The 18,871-nt window shown below is 35.9% G+C and overlaps 1 long non-coding RNA gene across 1 annotated transcript in view; it reads right to left on the reverse strand.

Moving 5' to 3' along the window:
- Positions 1–6,202, reverse strand: part of LOC101751736 — a 129,834-nt gene extending 123,632 nt beyond the window's left edge. The window contains exon 1 of the long non-coding RNA XR_001466354.4: positions 6,149–6,202. This is a non-coding gene — a long non-coding RNA (uncharacterized LOC101751736). The remainder of the gene's footprint in view (positions 1–6,148) is intronic.
- Positions 6,203–18,871: the final 12,669 nt, after the last annotated feature.

An 18,871-nucleotide genomic window follows, 5' to 3' on the forward strand; every position in this document is an offset into this window, starting at 1 on the left:
AGGTTGGATATAAAAAAAATCTTTTACAGTGAGGGTGGTGAAACGCTGAAACAGGTTACTTAGTGTTGTGGTTGATGAACTGTCCCTGGGGACTTTCAAGGTGAGGCTGAATAACGCCCTGGGCAATGTCCTCCAGCTATGGTGTCCCTGTTCATTGCATGGGAATGGGCCCTCAGAAGTTCCTTCCAACTCTAAGAATTCTGTGGTTCTAAATTACTTCTGATTTACTTTAATAAGGAAATTCTGTCTTTAATAAGGAAAACTTGGATTACAAAAAGTCATACACCAACCTTCCACCCACATAGTGATATTTCAAACACTCACTACCACAACTATATGATGAGTTCCTGAGGAAACCAATTTTGAAGGCTTCATTTACAAGTCACAAAAATATTCTTTGATATTACAGTGACAGTTTGGAACTAAGCCATCCCATTCCAAGGTGTATACCAATAAATGAGATAAATTACAGGTTTGTATATCAACCTTTGAAAGCAAAATAAATTGTTTAAAAAAACAAAATGCCTCAGAAGATGTAACAGTGGTAGAATAGGGCTCACATTACAAGGACAATCTTACTGGAAATTTGCATGTACACATGTGAGCAGTGGTTCACAAACTTGGCAAACAAGATAAATCCATGCACGTTTCTTCCTCTTCCTTACAGAATACTTACAGATCATGTAAGAACATTATAGGAGAGAAAAAAGGAAAAACATGGCCTATGAATCTTTGTAGCATTCTTTCTGAATTGCTAAACACAGCTAACAGCTGAGGTTGTGGCACTCCCATATGATAACAATTTTAGTCATTATTTTCTCATTCAGTCTGAGAGATGCACTTCTCCTCAAATCCTGTGAACCTGCCTGTTTACTTTCTCTTCCCAGGGGGAAAGTGCCAGCTGAATAAAAAAAAGTGTCATCTCACACTGATTTCTTTAATGATTCTAATAAACTGAGACTGTGATGCTAGTCATATAGCATTTAAATATATATACACACACAACACACTAAAATATATAACTATATATTGCATATGCTTGCTATATCACATATATATAAAATATAGTTTGAATGAAATTTGTTATTCATCTCTAAGAGTCATTTTTATACACACCTTAAAGTTATGTGATGTCACTTTTTTAAATGTCTGAGACATGATCTGTAAAATTTTATCTTCATTAAATTTCAGAAATCAGCCCTCAAGCCTGAGAACAATTTTATGCCCTTTGCTTATAGTAAGGAGACACCTGGCAGTTTTACATAATCTCATGTTATGAATGGAAAAACAATAGAAATGGATTACATTCACCTGCTGACAGCAGCTATTACATCACTATACTCTGAGAACTTACACATAAGAAGCTGATAAACTTTAATAGCATTGCCATCAGTAAACTCTAGAATCTTTGACATTCAGGCCAAGAGGTACCAGGGCATTCTCAAAGATTTTGTAAATAGCGCTCACATGTGAGAGTTTAAAGTATTTATTTCTCTCTGTATAAGTTCTTTTAGATCTGAAATTTGTCTGTTTATCTTGGAACAAGCTGCACTGTTACTTTCAGCACAGTTTAACCTTCCCTTCACTGGTAGGGTTTTGCCCTTGACAGCAACTCACAAGTGATCTCCCTGTATTTATCTCCACTCACAGTTTTTTTCCCCTCCCCATTCTATTTTCTCCTCCATCCTTTTGAGGGGGGTAGTGAGAAAGCAGCATGATGCCCATCAGTATGAAACTACCACAGTCACACCCAGAAAAACCTCTACAGTACTATGTACCCTGCAATGCAACAGGATCAGCCAGTCAAATAAGACAGCATATGATATAGTATTAGGTACACAGTCTCAGTAACATGATAAAGCACTTATTCCATTTGTACTCTTTCAGGAACTCCAGTGTAGGGGCAGCTTACTAGGATCAATCAACATCTTACTATCATGAGCAAAAAAAGGCACATGCATGCATGGTAATATAAAGTGCTGTAATCTGTGATGGTATTATGATTTACATTATATCAGAGCCAATTCATACCAAACTTGACATAAAAAAAAATCACAACTCTAACTTCATCTACAGACCTGTTTGTTGAAGATTCAAAAATCTAAACAGGAAGTACATAGTTCTATTCCTGCTCTGGATGTTATAAAAATGCAGTACAATTCCAAGTAAAACTAACCATACTCAATTAAAAGCAATCTAAAAAAACCTTCTGTTTTTAATTAGTGAACCTTAGGTATTATTTTAACATTTTTAGAAAAATTACAACGTATTTGGAATCATAGATAAGTAGGCGATACTGCACTAGTTAAGCAGATTTGGTCTCTCTTCAGGTTCTCAGGTGCATCATGAATTTTATAAAAAGCAATTAAGGCATCTCATGAATTTCCAGTACAATACCTTAATTAATCCCTTCTCCAATGGAAAAGCAATTAAAGTAAACTGAGAAAGATAATCCAAAGTTGAACAAAGCAGTCATATAAACTACTTTTTAATTCTCAGTTTAGTTCAAAATATGTTTCAAAAAACATCCAGGCTCTAACTGATCCCCAGAAGTACTGCAAGTTCTTAGTCCTGGGAAGTACTTTACCTGTAAGCCCTTATAATTTTATTTTACATCAGGAAAGCCAGAAACATTACCTCCAACATTATAGAACTTTACATTACAAGACCAATACATTATAACTCTAAGTAAACACTCTACCTATAACAGATACATCTCCACCAGTTACTTGCCTTAAATCACTAAAGGCAGTCCTCTGCCAGAAGATGCAAGTAACATTTAACCATAACACATATGAAATTGGTTTGTAATATAGCAGATGATGAATTTTAAGAACTTACGTAATCAGTGATAATTGCAGGGTTAAAGTCTTAATATAGCACTGCATAGATCTTAAGGGTAAATACCATCACTAAAATTGAGTGCACTTCATAAACTATAAATGTTTAAGTTATAGACAATTCATGTTCTTGAAAGAGAAAAATATTGTTTGCATGGTTTTGTTGATGTCATGGTTCAACCCAGCAGGCATAACACCACACAGCCATTTGCTGACTCCTCACTCCAAAGGAGGATGAGGGAAAAAAGATGGAAACAGAACTGAGTTGAGATATAAACTAATTACCATAACAGAAGTGGAAATGAAAACAAAAATGCAATAACATACACTACAACAGCGTAATTACTCACTATGTGCTGATGGATGTGGAACAGCAATACAAGGACACCAACAACTACACCAAGCAAATTCTGTCCCTAGTCACCTCCCCCACAGCTTTATGACCTTCCAAATGACATCACATGGTATGGAATAATGTTTGCCTAATTCAGACCACCTGTCCTGGCTCCACTGCAGCTCCTCCTGCCTTTGGGCTGCAGCCCAGCCATGGGTGTGTTCCTATCTCTCAGCAACAACTATGACAGTGGTGTGTTTTCAACACTGTTTTGGCTGAAAACAGGATAGCTGACCTTATTCAGACTAATACCTCCAGTTGGCCATGTTAGTGCTGTGGTTAAGAGAAAACAAAAGCAAAAAACATGAAAAACTTGAATATTTAAAAACTTTAAGAGTTTTTGAGTACAGAAAAAGCTGTGGATTATAAAACAATAATGAATTAAGGTAATTATCCTCCATATAGGTTATTATTATTATTATTTTTGAGATGAGAGTCATGTCTGATGGATTCAAGTAATTTATAAAACAGATGTCCAACCTTTTGTCTTGCCTGAGCCACACTGAGTGCAGAGGAATTGTCTTGAACTGCACATAAATATATAATACAGTTAATGTATATAAGCAACAAAGATTTTTTATTTTTTTTTATTAGAACATTAAAAAAGCACAATAATATCAGCTGGTTAGACACATGTTCTAAAAGCAACAGAGTAAAGCAATTAATTGCTTAACAGGATAAAAAAGGCTGAGGGTGCCTTGCTGTGAAAGGCAGCAAGAGTTATGACAGGTACCTCTTCAGCAAATGAAAGAATTAATTTTGGTGAAATGTCACTAACAGTTAAAGTCCAAATTGCTACAGGTCATAGTTCCATCCAAATATTAAACAACCCTTACAAGTTAGAACAGAATAGTAATCAATTATGCACTGAATGATTATTTTTTGTGAGATGAGGGAAGCTTAACTTTTAAAAAACATGAACATTTAGCCTTTGATGCCAATTATGAATGCACTCTTTTTACCCGAGTTTAAGCTTGAATTTAATTCATTTTTACCCTAGTCACTCACAATTATCCCTTAAAAGCAAACAAAACGAAAAACCCTAATATTTTTTCCTTACCCCTTCAAATAAAGTAGTAAGATGGGATCAAAGGGATGAATGCTCTGTTATGCCCACTGCACGATGATGTCATCAGGTACATACTTTAGAGGCATCATACTCAGTTTCCGTCCTCTTCTCTTTAGAAGGAACCCCTTACCCTTCTGGGGGCTGCAAGTATTCTCATGTATGCAGTGGTTCTGTCTGCACTACAGATGTGTCCCCAAAATCTTTTCTCTAAATGCCATGAAGCACTGTTAGAGTTGGCAGTAAGACTAATCTGGCACGTGTCAACACCAAATGTCATAGCTGCACATAGCTGGCCTGTAAATAATTCCTCAAATGGCACCACAGTAACCAAGGTAATAAAAAAATGGGCTGCCATTAAACATCAAATAAACAGTCCAGAAAATATGAAATATACCATAAAAAAATGCATTCTCATTGTTTTGAGTGTGTGGGTGATTCCTTCAGTTTCTAAAATTCACAGGAATCTAACAGGAAAAATATGCCACTGGCTTAAACTATAACAAAGGTTTTTACTTTTTGAGAAAAAGGTTTTGCTGAAATGTGTAATTATTTTGAGGTCAAATCTTTTGAGCACAGGAAATATGATGCAGTGTCAGATTAATAAAGAAATATGGTTAGGGTTTGATAGAATTTTTGTCCTGAAGTAAGATCACAAATGAGTTATGAAATTTAAATGATCTTGATGACAGTTTCTTAGAAGCTTGTCTTTTCTACAAGAAAAATTTGTTTTTACCATTGGATGTTGAATTCTTTTTGAGTATTCTACCTGACTTAAGAGTTGCTCATTAGAAAAATTTCTTAAATAATTGGAAAAATGGAAATAGGGTACACTTAAATTAAAACCACCTTTTTCTTAATATTAAGTCGCTTCACTGGATCAGGTTTTAGAGGTTCATCTGGAACAATAAGGATTCATTATCTCTTTACCTCTCAGATTTGATGTGTTTTTCCACAAGCAAATATGCATAAAAACTAAGAGCATAAGCTTTACAAGGTAAATTTGACATTCAGATTCTGAATGAACATCCTAGAGGCAGAGTAAGTGGAGGGAATCAAATCTGGATGAACAGTCCAAAACATACCTCTCTGAAGATAAGTTAATGTTATTTGTTTTGTTTCCTAGATAGTAAAATGGGAGAACAACTGGATATACACTGTGATTGAACGAATTCAAGTTACTGAACTCTCTCACAGGACTTGGAGAGATCAAGTGAATTTTTACACAATAAAGCATAGACCTTTTTTAATATATGCAAAGATTAGGTGGCAATTCAGCTAACAGAAAACCAAGGTTTGGGGAGGCTGCAGCTGAATCCACAAGTGAGAAAGGAAAATTTGTAACTCAGAAAATCTCTGATAGATTTATCTTCTGTAAAGTGTTTCAAGATGTTACTACCCTAACCACCTGAACAACCTTTTTGCCAAAATCTGGTGTTCAGCAGAAAAAGCAGAAAATAAGCTATGTGTCCTTACAGTTACTTTGACAGTCTCACAGCCTGGCTATGAGTATCCAGCTCCCGATGAAGCCAAGGTTTTTATTACTGTCAAGGTGTTGCAACTGAAAAGCACCCTATTCTCCTGTAGCTATTGAGATGGTGGTGACCTCTGGCAGACAAGCTTCAGGTAAATCTGGTTCATCAGATAAAATGTTAAATTAGTGTCTTCCCTCTGTCTGGGCACGTAATGTTTTTCTCTGTTCTAATTATGCTCTAGACTCTTTTCTAACATTTGTCTGCATCTGCATTTAAAGGAAAAGAGAGATATAATCAAAGAAATAATTTTAACTACTCCTAGAATTAAATATATTTTCAATCTAATTGTTTGTGCCTGCCTTCTCATACTTACATAATGATGAAGCTCACTGTCCTTTTAATGTTTCATCTCCAAAGTTGTTGCTACAGGCTTTGAAATAGGAGTTAACTGCATTTTGGAATGTAGATGAGCTGTGACCTATTTTTTTTCCCCCAGTGCCGAAAGCAATGCTTTTCAAAACAAGCTGTATCAAATCAAAGATTTGCTGAAATTTATTAAGGAAAAAATATTCACTTTTAATCCATCAATGAAAGCACAGTAATGTACTGCATGGTAGCGGATATATAACTGTTCATGTATGTTTCATTTGTGAATATGGTGAATGTTTTGCCCATGTACCTAATCAACAGTATTCTCTGTAAGATCATCATTCTAATATTCCTGTTAAAACATTTCTCAGCCACTATGGAGAGAGGAGTGCTGCTCTTGTCCCACAGATACAGATTTCGTGCATACTATTCTGAGCTAAAAATAGTATCATTGTCCATTCATTTAAAACAATGAAAATCCATAGGTGACATTTGCAAAAAGTCATTTCTAATTCAGGTCTGCTTTTCAGAAAGAATAATCCTGTAATTGTGATGAATTTACATACTCATCCAGATCAGCAGACATAACTGAATATATTGAAATCATAGTTTCATGGCTGCTTTGGCTCACAGAATGAAGCAACCTACTAATTGAAAGGAAGGTAGCTAAGCACATTGGTATCCTGGAGATCAGTCTTTTCCTCATGCTTCCTACTGGCAATTTCTTCTAACAATTCTGTGTATCAATTTTGTAACAATAAGTATGATATAATAAGTGTTCTTTTTATCCTCTTATCCTGTCTTCTGTTCAGATTGTAAGTTCACCAGGACAGAAATGTGTTTGAATCTATATATAGATTCTGTGTTATATATCTGCATACTTGTGTTTGATAACCTTTAATTAGGCCAGAGTGCTTTAATTCTCTTGCAATTCAAGAAAAAGAAGGAAATAAATTACTTTAAATCCTGGAAAAGTATAAAGATTAGACGTATTAAGTGCCAATGTAATGCATTAATAATGTTCAAATACAGTTATAAACATTTCCCATATAGATTCAGTATTTTCAAATTCCAGCAAGAGAACATGGTTTCAAATAAATTATTTACCTGGAATGGTTATCAAGAGTAACAGAAAACAAACAAACAGTCAATTAATTGGAAACACTCCAGAAAAACAGATTTTCCTTCATTGCTTAAATGCAATTTAAAATTTCACTGTAGTTTTATGTAAAATTTGATCTGAGTTTTGTGTAACAGGTTTATAGAAGAAAATAAGAACTTTTCATGTTTTGTTGAGTAAAAAAAATGGGTATTTTAATAGATTTTTAGAAGTGGAGTTGAAAATTTATAAATACTTAGAATGAGATCAATATCATTTCAGGTACTAAACTGAACAGCTTCTTAATTTCTTAAATAGTTTCTTCTGTTTATCTATTGTTTTTGGAGCATTTATGTGTGATATTTATTATAACCATAGCAGATTTTATTTGATTTGCATTTCAGGTGATTATCTGTGTCTACTTCCCAACTTTTGGCAGTAAATTTTAAGAACATTTAAGCATAAACAAAAATATTTATAATTCTGCATCTCAGTGCAAGAAGTTACCTCTAAGCAATGACAGTTATTTCTCATTAATATTCTTTTGCATATTAAAGAAAGTGTTTCTGAGCATTTGGACTCATACTTCAGCACAACTTAAAGCAAAGATTTGAATGAAGTCCTTCACCAGTTATCCAGCCATATGCAACTTCCTTTAAATTTTACTGTTATCCTCCTGCACAGGCATTCAGCAAATTAAAATCTTTGGGGGTTATGTTACAGGTATCCTGCTTAGTCTCTGGGAACTTTAATATCTTGTACTAGACAGTTTTTACAAGGTAAAACAAGGTACAAAGCAAATACTACAGAAGTGTGTATCATTTCTTGTTCATGAAGCCACTAGACAAAATCAGTACACAAAATTGCAGGCATTTTGGTAGCACAGGAATTACTCTTCACAGAAAACACAGAAGATACAGCACACAGTTAGAGTAAGATAAATTTCTAAAACAGATTCTTCTGATATTTTTTGTAATGAACAAGGGAAATATTTCTATCATTTCAAAATATAAGTTCTTCACCTGGAACCACTGCATTCTTTGAAAGAACTTTTGTTATTGTATCTGTATTAAACAAATAAAATGAATTGCAGTTATATTCATACCAAGTACTTCTTGTTTGTAAAAAAGATAAGGCAGATACTTGTATTCTCCTGCACTTCACGAATCTGTTTTTAATAAATCAAGGGCAAAATTGTTTGTGATCTTTTTTGAGATGAATGACTGGATTAATGGAGATGAATTGACTGGAACCTTTCGATAAGGCTTTAAAGGTAACACTAAACAGACTATTGTGTCAATTCTGTTTTCATTGTTTGGTTGAAAATTGTGTAATGAAAAGTTGGGAAAGCTTTAGTCTATGAAAAATAAGCACTTTTGTAGATCCCTCTGATGAACACAATGTCAAATTTATGTCAAAAACAATTATTTGCGTTAGCATTTGGCTAGCAGTCTGGCTTTCAATCTCTTCAAGAAAACTAAGGAGAACAGGTAAGCTCTGGGGAAAGATGCAAAAATATCACTTTATCTTCAAATATTTTTGTAGTCATGCCTGCTTAACTAAAATGAAATTTGCCTACTTCCTTCTCACTTCTACAGACAAGAAGATTGAATGTAGTTATGAAGGCAAAAACTGAAGGGAGAATTTAACAGTAGTTCAGATACTCTGGCTTTAAATTCTGAGGATACATACTGCCCCCCTGGACCTACATGAAAGCAATAACGAAGGAAGAGAAGAGTCTCCACCTAGCTTCAAAATTTAAAGCTAGCAGAATTAAAAAAGTTAAAACAACAAAAACAAACAAAAAACCTACTCCAGGCACCAAGCAAACATTTCTTCACTTGTAAAAAGCATTAAGTAGAAAAATAAAGCTGTGATGTATGATATATTAGAAAGTTATTACCTCATGATTTATTTTGAAACATTCACTCAATTAAGCTGATCTTTAAGGACTCAGTTCTACTCCTACTGAATGCATTAATCTGGAGCAAGACTTAAAACAACAGTGCCAGAAAGTGGAGCTTGAAGGGGAAAAATGACTAGGTCTCTTTCATATAAAAAAATACTACCAGTTCAGAAAGCCTGTATATATTATTTACCTTTTATTAATACTTTATTAATATTGTAATCAAGTTAAACTTCAGAAGCCAAATTAGTATGTCTGTCATTCACCCCTGTGTAATCTAATCTGCAGAAAGCAATACTGCACAATAATACAATTAAAATATTCAGTCTTCTGTTAACACAAGAAAAAACTCAAACATCCTTTTCTTGTCTCTTCCTTCTCTTGTCCCATCTAAAATAGGAGTATCAAAAAGTCAAAAGTGAGAATTAAAAAGTAATTTTTATATTTTAAATGTTTAGTAGTTTTTAACTGCTTTACAAGCTGTTTCAACTCCGTCCAGTATTTTAGTATAAAGCACCTAATTTAAAGGGAAAACCTTTTTTTATGTCACTCCATTTTCACAGTATGAAAGGTCTGACAAGATCTTATCCAGTAGGTAATAAAGTCTTTGTTTTTAGTAAAAAAAAAAAAATAAAACCAATTACCACATCTTTAGGGAAAGAATATATGTTCCAGAGACAGTAGTTATCACTATGTCAGCACAGACAAACTGAAAACAGTCCTATTATCTTTTCATCCTACAAAAACAAATTCTTAAGTGTCCAGGACAGTGAGAAAGTAACTACTATATATCTAACAGTAAGTAGCCCTAGTTGTAATTGGAATAGAGCATTCTTCTAAAGCTAGAGATAAGTAATCATACTGTTTACAACAGCCTTAGGGAAACACAGTATATGTTACAAAAAAGTCCTTTATAGAAAATACGTGATATTTTTATCTCAATGAGTAATTGATAGTGAGTACTATAATCAGCTAATTTGTTTGTTTCTCTTTTCTGCTTGAGATTTATTCAGGGACATATTGACAATTTCCTATATATATTTCTTATATAGAATGACTTTTCTTAATTAATCTTTGGATGGGTAGTTTTTGTGAAAAATCTAACATGAATATTCACCATTTCTCATGAATTCAGATTACCTTGCTTTAAGGCTTTGTTTATTTGGTTGATTGTTTTTTGTTTTGTTGGGCTTTTCTGTGTGTGGTAAAAGCATTTGGTTTCTACTTTCAGAAGCAATTTTACAGTTTGTACCAATATGATTTTTATGTGAAGTTTTATATTTAGTACCTGTCTTAACACTGTCTATGTTGACCATAATTCTGTAAATGAAACAGTAACTGTACAGTAATGAATGTTTAAATAATTAGATATCAGTGATGAAAGATAACAAATCTTAGTTGAAGAAAGTTACTTTAGTCACAATTGAAGATGGGCCTTCTGATGTTCATCATTACAGTTTCAACCCTGGATCTACCATTTTAAACAGTGCATTCTCAAAGGACAAACTGTGCTTCAAAGTCAACCTCACTGAAATCAAGGCTGACTTGTGAGACTGTGTGGAAGTCTTATTCTCCAGGGCATCTAGAGAAGAAATTTTAGAGTAAGGGAACCAGCTGGGCCTAAAGCACTAGTGGGTGACTTACAGTAACTAGCCCAACTCTCAACAGCTCTACTAACTTGCTTAAATTAACTGGCTGTGATTTTTTTTTAACACCTTCCTAGACATACAGCCCTTTTTATATGTCAGGAGTTAACAAGACTTCACAGGCAGATTAATGTTCTACAGACATATAGACACAATTCACCCAAAAATCCCTGTGAACTGCCCAGCACACGCATCAGTATTTTGTAGCTAGTCACCAAGAGCTTTTATCTCTACTGGAAACTCTATGCTCAACTAGGATTTACCATTGGTAAATAATGCTATAGAGAACAGAATAAAAGTTAACTATGCTGTAAAACACAACTGCAACACACAGTGTAGTCAGAGGCCCTACATAAACACAAAAGTCAGTTAAATTTGTTACAGATAAGATTGTAGGTAATGTTAGATGCATATAAGTATGCATACATGATGAGAGACATATTGTGGAAAACTGTTTAGTACAGTGAAAAGTCATAGAAAAAATATTAGTCTAACGCAGGCTACTTCCATTTTCACCAGCGGCAATCTTACACTGAACTCACTACAGAAGAATATGGCAAACAGGTATACAGATTGGAAGGAAAATAGGTATAGAAGCAGAGAGATTACCACATTTATGAAGAAGTAATGAAATAAAGAGCTTACCTGTATCCTGGGCTCACAGAAGGGCTCCAAGAACAATGATCTCCAGCTACAAATCCTCCCTCTGTGGGAGTCAGCCCTTAAATGGGCTGACTCCACGCCTTCTGGTCACTCAGGTGAAATTGCATTCACCTGTGCCCCTGTGGCTGACTCAGTGCTCACCTCAGGTGGTCAATCAGAGGTTCAGGCCGTGATTCAACAGTCCTGTACAAGAAGGTTCTATAATTGCATGTAAATTGGAAACAGGATAATTTCATCATTTTTAAATAGGGAATATGTTTTTCTGAAATGCAACACTAAATAAAGTGGAAGCAACTCCAAATTCTATACTTACAGGTAAATCATGGCATTTTTTGAGTCTCTTCCTGTTCTTCCCCCCCCTTTTTTTTTTTTTAATTGTTATTTACAGAAGAGTGTTGTGCCCTGGGAGCTATGCAAACAAACAAGACTGGTAGAGCATCATGCTTTTGAAAATTTTTGATATTAAATATGTCCTCTTGAGTCTAGAAAATCAATTTATATAAGACATAGTACTAAATGAAAACAAAAGTCTTGGTAGATTTAACTAGCATAACTAACAGCAATAAAACAATTGATTTTAGAATTTACTTAATTTAAGGGATATAATTTTGTCTATATGCCTTAAAATAAGGCTGCAAGCAATTTCCAGTTAATTTGGTTAGAAAAATCTGTATATAATCTTGATGTCTGTAGGTATTATGTTTATCTACTGTGCTGTTGTATGGGAACTGTTGAATCATGGCCTGAACCTCTGATTGACCACCTGAGGCGAGCGCTCAATCAGCCGCAGGGGCACAGGTGAATGCAATTTCACCTGAGTGACCAGAAGGGGTGGAGCCTGGCTCTACTTCTCCTAGACCCCATTTAAGGGCTGACTCCCAAGGAGGAAGGATCTCTAGCTGGAGATTGCTCCTCTTGGAGCCTTTCTGTGCGCCTAGGACATGGGTAAGTTCTTTATTTCATTTTTCCTTTGTAGTGTGATAATCTTTCTGGTCTAATACCTGTTTGCTATTCAGCTCTAATAGTCTTTTACTACTTAGGGTAGAGACTGAACGTATATCTGACAGAAAGGTGGAAATTGGGAAGATGCCTTATATTTATTCTGTGAAATTGTAGTTCTTTAAACTTCATTAAATCACTAGGGGTGCTTCTGCAATGTGAAAATGCTGTATGCTACTAATCTGTTTCTAAAGACACTGAAGTGTGTTTAGATTACAATCTAGAATTAAATTGCCTTGGATGTAGCATTGAGCTGGAAGCCAAAACTGAAGTGGATGCTTTAGGTGGTAACACCCCACCTATGGACTACATGTATAAGAGCCACATGTGTTCAGTATCTAGGCTCTAGTAAGAATCATGTCAAACAGTTCTTGGTACTGTTAGTTCCTGGCTGATCTCTGTAAGCACTCTGAGAGCCAGAGAATGGAATGTGGTAGTGTTGAAAAGAGAAATAACTGTTAAAGCACAGCTATACTATGACAGTACTGAGATGATAGCTGCAGTTAAGATTGCTGCTAAAACAGTCCTCTTGAGGCTCAATAACTTGCTAGAACCATTGTGACTCTGCTAGCATCATCAGTTCAATCTTCTTTTACAATCCCCAAACAAAAGCACATCAGCATATGTTGTAGATCTGTATTATGCGTGTAGTTCCCAGCTTTAAGTTAATTAAGTGGACTGGCTGTAGAAATGACTGAGAAATAACAATCTTTATGGATGGGTTGGTTTACCTAATTTAGGTCTGACACACTCTTCAGAATTACAATGATTAAAAGACAAATTTAAATTATTTCTTTCTTGAAGAGAGCATCACCATTCTTATTTGCTAGTATAGGCAGACTAATATATAACATGATAGAAAATGAAGTAGAAATATTTCAGGATATATCATATTACATGTTATATACAATAATGATATATAATGTATTAATATAATAATACAATAATTATGAATATATATGATATATATAATCATATAGAAGTCACATAGAAGTGAGTAGAAAATGAAATAGAACAAGTTCAGATCAAAGAGATGAGGTAGTAATGTTCCACACATACAGGGGGAAAAAAAAACAGCCTCATCTGAATGTAGGCTAGAAAACATACTCCATATTACTTGACATAACTTCCTATCTACAAATACAGAAATCCCTTTGCTCTCACAGATCCTATCTCTGTCTCATATACAGAAAAGATTTAGCAAGGGAAACAATCTGGGGTCATGATAAAGATGTTTCAACCTCTGTGCCTTACCTTGTAAATAATGTACAGACTGGAAGAACAAATTACATTACTTGTATGAGAATTCTTTCTATTACATGTATTTTGATCAGCATTATTGCCTCCTCCATTATGTTGTTGTATGTCCTCTTTTTGCTAAAATGTACTGTATGTTCCCAAAGTACACCTGACACAATGTGATTTGGGGTGAGACTGGATATATCAGATGGGTGAAAACTGAAAGTATCAAGATTTATGGAATTCACAGATACAACAGTGAAAAATAAATGCTATTCAGATCCCTGACAAGTAACATTTCTTTCAACTGAACCTATTTCTTGCAACTAACTGTACAAGTGCAGGACAGACTTGAGTAAAATGAAAGTTGTATTCCCACTTTTCTACTTGCAGATGAAAAATAAAAATAAATTACTTTAGTCACTTTCTCCATGACCATCCAATACATCCCACTTCCAATGGGCATTTGTAACTTGCATTCCATATGTCTTTGCTCAGATATTTTTCTGTTACAGCCCAAGAGGACGATGTACATCACAGTTATTCTAAAGCTCAAGACAGCTATCCTAAGCATTTCTAAAACTATTCAGGAAGTTCAGTATACTCTTCTTTACAAAGGTATTTCACTGATTTACTAGAGAAATGCACACTTTGTTGTCTGCAAGTCAATCAGTGCCATGTCTGTGGCTGATTATCAGAGTAGCAAATGGGTTGTGCTTCACAGTCAGACACTAGAAACCAAGACAACCCTGGCCACAGGTTGTCATTTTGTAATGTTATTGGTATTCCACATCATAATATCATGGACAAAAGAGAAGACCTACGTATCCCAGAGGACCTCACGGTCAGAGAAGGAAGATACATCATGGAAGATATGTCATCTGGTTGTGCGCGGTCTTTTTCACTTTCCCTTGCTGTCAGGGAGAGGAGTGGGTGTGCTTCTAAGCTGTGCGCCTTCATCAAGTAGGGCTTTTGGTTTCAGAAACTCTCTCTCTATCGCTCTTTTGCGCTCTCTCATTTCATTTGATTTATTATCCTTACTTCAATTAGATTGTATTATATTGTCATCTTGCATTCCAATATCGTAGTTAGTAAAATAAATTCTCCTTCTTAGATCGTTGCCGCTGCTCCATTCTTTTTCTTGGGAAGCCAGGGGGCCCCGCGAGCCTACTGCCCCCCTGTCACGGGCACAGATCTATCTAGATAACTCCGTGACACAGGCCTTGACTATATCCTTACCATATCCATCACCGTGACTCCAAAATGCAGCAGCATGTTCATATTTTGCTTTTCCTGTTCTTCAAAGCTGTGTTATGTTGGGGAGGGCAGAGCAAATCCTGTTTTACAAATCCTGCTTGTGTTTTACATTGACATAAAGTCGATGATCTGCTCAGTCTGGTGGCAAGACTATGTGATGAAATAGGTTAAAAAGTGGCATTGGGTCCAGAAAAGAGGAGCAGATGAACCAAGCTGAGATGGGATCAACTGTAGAGGAAATCACAAGATCCAAGGCATCCTATATCCTCTCACTACAAGGCTGAAGGCAACGACTCAGTGGAAAGGAGTAGATGGTGTGCTAAGTGCACACTCAGGGCTTCAAGCAAAATATCTTCTTGTCTGCTCCACACCTTAGGTGCCCCTGTAAAACAAGCACAGGGCTTTGGACATGGAACACCCATCTGTGGGTAATAGCAGCAAATTTACAAGAGTGAAGCAGAGCTAGCAGATCTTTAAGGAAACTTTCTGGATAGCACACCTGAGGATGGAGAGTTCTTGTAGGAAGTCAGAAAATGAAGGCAAGAGATTGTTATGGCTGAACTACCGCCTTTTAGTCAGACTGGAGAGCAAGAAGAAAATGCACAGGTAATGGAAGCAGGGATAGGTATCCTGGGAGGAGTATAGGCACTGAAGAACTATGTCGGGCTGGGGTCAGGAAGGCCAAAGCCCTGCTGGAACTGGACTCAGCAAGGGATGCAAAGAAGGACAAGAATGGCTTTTACAGGTACTTGAGCCAGAAAAGGAAATTCCAAGAAAGTGTACCCCCTGAAGTGAGCGATACAGACAGGCTGGTAACAGCGGACAAGGATAAGGCTGAGGATACGCAACAACTTTTTGCCTCAGTCTTCACTGACAAAAGCTCTTCACACAATCCTCAAACAGTCAGAAGGTGGGGACTAGGGGAGCAATGTCCTTCCTACTGTAAGTGAAGATAGGTTCACAACCACCAGAGGAACCTGAGCATCCATAAACCTATGGGTCCTGATGAGATGCATCCCAAGAGAATTGGCTGATGTAGTCACCAAGTCACTTTCACTGACATTTGAAAAGTCATGGCTGTCAGGTAAAGTTCCAGGTGACTGAAGAAAGGCAATGTTGCATTCATTTTTGAGAAGAGTAGAAAAGGATGACCCAGGGAACTACTGACCTGTCAGTTCTCATTGCTGTGCCGGGAACAATGATGGAGAAGATCCTCCTGGAAGCTATGCTAAGGCACACAGAAGACAGGCATGATGTGATACAACCAGCATGGCTTCACCAAGGGCAAGTCCTGCCTGACCAAGGTAGTGGCCCTGTATGGTGGCCTGGCTCTGTGAGATCCTCTGAGATTCTGAAGTACAAAAAGAATATTTTAAACTGCCTGTAACAGATGAAAGATTTGAGTCATAACTCACATAATCTGCCTCTCTGTATGGTAAAATGCTTCGTTCCCAGGCCGTAGAAGAACACTGTAAGGTAACCTTTTGTTTCCTCACAATGGCCAACAATACAAGGAATCTTAAATGTAAACATAAACAACTCAGAAATTAGTAAATGCTTATTTAAAAAAGTCATGGTATATACCACTGATATGCATGAGCTATAAACTATTAACTACTTTTTACACTTTTTACTACTTTTACTCTGAACATCCAACCTAGAAAACAAGTTTTAAGGGTAAGCATTAGTTACAGTGTTAAAGCAAATACAAGCATGTAAACTCTAAATACTATTCACCTAATACAACTATAATTCTTGTTTTATGCAGTTATAGTCTAAATACATGTGCACATTTTTCAAGTGTTTTCTGCTCGGGAATACATAAAAGAAAGCTAATAAATTGATATGAGGGAATATGCAGTCAGGCTCATTAGGATGCCTTCTCCAAGCATAACAGGTCAAATGTTTATAACTAATACTAGACTTTCCATTTCTACTAGTTCTTAAAAATCCAGTCACTGGAGTTGGGATTTTTGACATTTGGGATGTACATTCTTTTTGGATGAAAAGAGGCAGTATGAAGGAAATCTTCCCAAACTGCCCTCAGTCTGGGCAGCATGGGCTGGTAACCTGCTACTCCTAGTGCTGCTCCCTTCCTCAGGCTTTTAAAATTAGATGCTAAAAGCAAATGAGACAGCACATGGGGTGCTGCCAAATTTGTTATTCTTACAGCACATTTTCTTCCACAGAACATCCTTTGGGAATCACTAGCAGAAAGGCTACATTTACCTTTGAGACTTAGCACTTGCTATGACAAAGTCACAGCTTTGAGAAGGGGGACTGGAATCTTCAAATTTTAAATATGAAACAATAGCATATTACGTAATAAATCTGATATACACATTTGCAGTCTTCTCACAAAGGAAAACTGACATGATTTAATGTTTGAAGATCTATGAAAAAAGGGAAGCAACAGCATATCTGAATCAAATTGCAATATTGATTTTTCTGAACACAACCACGCATCTATTTTCTAAGTGTGACATCAGATAAAGACATGACACTGGCATTTAAAGTTAATATTTGATACTCTCCATAATGAAAACATCTTGTGGAACACATTTTGGAAAAGTACTGTGTGGCCTTCAAAAAGTTGAGAATTTTTCCAATTATCAATTTTTTTTTCCCACAAAACAGAAAGGGTTTGGTTTAAAAAGACTTGATAGACCTTTCTTGAAGGGATTGCTGGTTATATACTGTTTTCTATTTTTGTCAAGATAACAGTTCCTAGAGTAAGTATGTTTATAAGGTGATTAATAGGAAAACTGTTATTCTCTTCATAGTCTCAGATTGAAAAGGACAGACTAAATGACCTCTGAATGAAGTTCCTAACACCTGAAAGCTTCTTGGCCAGGATTAAAAAACAAGCATTTTGTATTAGCTGAAAAAAAGTGTACCCTTGAGTCAGTTCATGTATGATCTGTAGCATACATCAAGATTTGTCTGATTTCTTTTACAGCACTCTGCCAGACTCACTTGCCTTATTTACAGAAAACAGATTCACTGGCACAATTCCATGATTCTGTGTACTCTGTTTAGTAAAACTGTAAGTCCATTTAGCATGACTGAAACTGAGAGTCAAATACTGTCTAGATAGTGTTTCAGAAACACTTCTCTGGTATGGGAAACTGATATTTTACAAATCACTTATGCCCATAGCTGTTAATTCACTTGAGTGTAGGCTCTTGTTACATTTTACATTTTTCTTAACTGTATGTATTTTTACAAAATGAATGTGTACTGAGTACTTAAGAGACTGACTGACAGAACATAGGTTTGAAACACTTCTTTCACTCTTAGTCAGAAAAGACCAAAGATAGCACTAACAGGGGAAAAAAATTTTTGGAGCCACGGTGTCAAAATGGAGGGTATGCCATTCCATCACTTTGTGTAGTGTGACAGAGCAAAGGTGCTTTTTCCCTATCATAATTTTCTCCAGCTGTTACGCTCCAAATCTTTGGTAACTATCATACTGGTAAGTGGACATAAGTAATTCTGGACTTTGATGACCCTAATTAAACAAAGACTTTGAATTTCAATGAAGATTTTTGTGTTATTTTTAGGCATCACTGGTAATCATCATGAACCATTCAGCAAACAACATTTGCTCATAACATAAATAACAAGATTATCTCTGGATAATCTCCAGAGGCAATAATTTGTCTTTCTCCTCGTGCAGCAGCCATCTGACTTCCAGAAACTGAACCCTGTTGCCTCTGCAGAGGCAAAATGCAGAACCTGCAGAAGCACAAGTGGCCATTATTTTGTAATATTTGGGGAAGGTCAGTTTGTGTTTTGAGAAGTGGATCAGGAAGTCAGAGACTAAATGGCTTACTTCATACTACAGGGTAGGCTTAGAGATGGTTAGAGTTTGAGGGTGGTGAAGAGGAAAGGAGCAGCAAGATGAAAACGATTCTT

The sequence above is a fragment of the Gallus gallus genome, chromosome 4, assembly GCF_016699485.2.
Source record: "Gallus gallus isolate bGalGal1 chromosome 4, bGalGal1.mat.broiler.GRCg7b, whole genome shotgun sequence".
NCBI classification, from domain to species: domain Eukaryota; kingdom Metazoa; phylum Chordata; class Aves; order Galliformes; family Phasianidae; genus Gallus; species Gallus gallus.